Genomic DNA, 3,024 nt, shown 5'->3' on the forward strand with positions numbered 1-3,024 from the left:
ATATAATATATATATATATATATGATGATGATGATGATGATATATATATATATATATATATATATATGGTGAGTGGATTGATGGCAAAGAAAGAGAAATAAGTATTTCTTTTATTGAATATTCTACAAGTGAGTAGAACATTCCAGAATTTCAGTTGCTGATGGTAAATGGATAAATATAGTTTAATCAGTGTTTTATTCACTAAAACTTTATTCAATGGATCAACAGTTGATTGATGGGACAGCAAGGAATATGATGGAGAAGAAGAAGAAGAAGAAAGAGAAGAAAGAGGGAAAGAAGAAGAAAAAGAAGAAGAAGAAGAAGAAGAAGAAGAAGAAGAAGAAGAAGAAGAAGAAGAAGAAGAAGAAAAGAGAAAAGAGAAGCAAAAGACGAAAGCATAGAAAGAGGGAAAGAAGGTGAAGATGGTGAAGAAGGAGGGAAGGAGGAAGAAAAAGAAAGAAAAAAGGTGAACAAGAAAGGGAAAAGAAGAAGAAAAAGACAAAAAAAGGAAAAAGAAGAAGAAGAAGAAAGGGAAAAAGAAGGTAAAGAATAAGAAGAGGGAGGAGGAGGTGGGGAAGAGGAGGAAAAAGAATGATAAGAAGGTGAGGAAGAAAGAGAAAAAGAAGAAGAAGAAGGATTGTACGAAGACAGACAATTGGTACGAAGAGGTTGCATGCTTAGAGACCAGCATTTTGCCTGAATAGCTTCTGTTGGGTTCCTTCCTCTTGTAGCAATGCTACTTAATTTTAAAAAGCTTTATGCTAGTATGGTTCATTATAAAACTTTGTGTCATCCTCCTCGGCCCAACAAAGCTTCTTCTTTCTTCTCCCGATTCAATGTTACTTCTGCTGATGATGGGTGACACAGGCAGATGTTAATAATTTGGTGAACTTTATTAGTGAAAAAATGTGCCATAATAACGATAAAGTATTTATCTGCTGATTCCATTTATTAAACAGATTCAATTGCTGGAGTTTGTGCGTGTGTGTGTGTGTGTGTGTGTGTGTGTGTGTGTGTGTGTGTGGATGATTTGAGACAACTTATCACTCTTTCATTGACTTCATGATGAAGTAAAAAGAAAATAAAAGAAAATGTGGAAAAAGAAAATGGCCATTGTGATATAGATATCTCTTACAACAAGAAACTTTGTGAAATAGCTGTAATCAGCAACATTGAAAACTAACGTTGGAGACTTAGTTTGCTCGAAGCTAACATCCCTTACAATGGCTGTCACCAAGATGAGTTAGAAAAAAAAAAAAAAACGGAAGAATGATGGAAATTTCTAACATTGGTACCAAGGCCGCAGACTTTGAGAGAGGGTATGGTTAATTAAATAGACCCCAGTACATGACTGGTACACATGTGTATGGCCTAGTATGAGGGCGTTGCATTCATGATTGCAAGAATGTGTTTTTGATTCCAGCACTGGGCAATATGTTGTGCTCTCGAGCACAACGCCTTTGTTTCATGTTGCTTCAGTTTACTCAGCCGTGAAGAGGATCCCTGGGATAGACCAGTGTCTCGTTCAGAGGGGATGCTGTAATTTTTGGTCATCTATACAACAACTTTGGTAGACAGAATCTGAAACAAACCTGTCTTGTGGCAGATCCCAGTGTCACGCAAATGGCCCCTGTGCTGGTGGTATGTAAAAGCACCCATTACACTCTTGGAGTGGTTGGCGTTAGGAAGGGCATCCGGGACATTGAAAGCCATGCCAAATCAGACTGGAGTTTGGTGCAGCCTTCCAGTTTACCAGCCCTGGTCAAACTGTCCAACCCATGCCAGCATGGACAATGGACGTTAAACGATGATGATGATGATGCTGTGTGTATATGTGTGTTTGTGTGTGTGTGTGTACCCTTACCTTGACATCATGTAAAGATTGTAAACAATTTTTTTTTTGCTTCAAACATCAAATTAATAAAGACAAAGAAATTTTACAGAATGCTTCATTATTTTTGCAATTAATTGAAACAAAGGCAGTGCATTTTGGCAGAAAAAATGGTAACGAAAGCATTAAAGTGATCTAACTTAGTGTATTACTGGTACTTAATTGATACCAGTGGATTCTGGTTTGACTTGAATCAAGAACAAGCAGGCACTGAACAAAATTTCATTTACTACTGTTTCATAAAAACTGAATGATTTTTTACATAAAGAAAAAACAACAAAAACACTCAGGTTAATTGCTCAGTGATGCCATCAGCATGAAAATCAACAGTTAAGTAGGGGTGACGATATTTAATGCTGAGTGTACAAAAAAAAAAATCTAATTAGGAATACTAATGAGGTGAGTAGAAGAGAGAGGATTAGCTTAATGACTAATATTGTTTTAATTATAAAGGAGATTATTTTAAGGAGAATGAAAAGGGAGAAGGAAGGAAGAAAGAAAGATAGTAAAGAAAAAAGGAAGAAATGAACAGAGAAAAAAGACTGAAAGATGGAAGGAACGAAAGAGAGATAAAAGAAGAAAAAATAATGAAAGAAAGAAAGAAAGAAAGAAATAAGTAGGAGAATAAGGATTAAGAAGGAATATTGTAGGAAGGAAATAATGAAAGAAGAATAGATGAAATAGAAAAAGGAAAAGAACGAGACAAAGAAGGAAGAAAAAAAACGAATGAAAGATAAAGAGAAGAAAGGAAAAGGAATAAACGAGAGAGAGGGAGAGGGGGGGGGAGAGAGAGGATGAATAAGAGAAGGCAAAATGAAAGAGAGAAATAATGAAGAAAAAAGTGATGAAGAACAAATAAAAAAAGAAAAGGTATTTTATGGAAAAGGAAGAAAGAAGGAATAAACGAACGAAAGAGAAAGAAAAAAGGAAAAAGTAAATGAAAGAGAGACAGAGAAGTCATGCTGAAGAAAGGAAATAATGAAGAAAGAGGCAGGGAAGAAGAAATAAAGAATGAAAGAATAGGTGTGATAAAGAAGAGAAAGAAAAAGGAACGAGCGAACGAAAGCGCGAAGAAAAATGAAGGGAATGAAGAGAGAGAGAGAGAGAGAGAGAGAGAGAGAGAGAGAGAGAGA

This window comes from Octopus bimaculoides, chromosome 18, assembly GCF_001194135.2.
Source record: "Octopus bimaculoides isolate UCB-OBI-ISO-001 chromosome 18, ASM119413v2, whole genome shotgun sequence".
NCBI classification, from domain to species: Eukaryota; Metazoa; Mollusca; class Cephalopoda; order Octopoda; family Octopodidae; genus Octopus; species Octopus bimaculoides.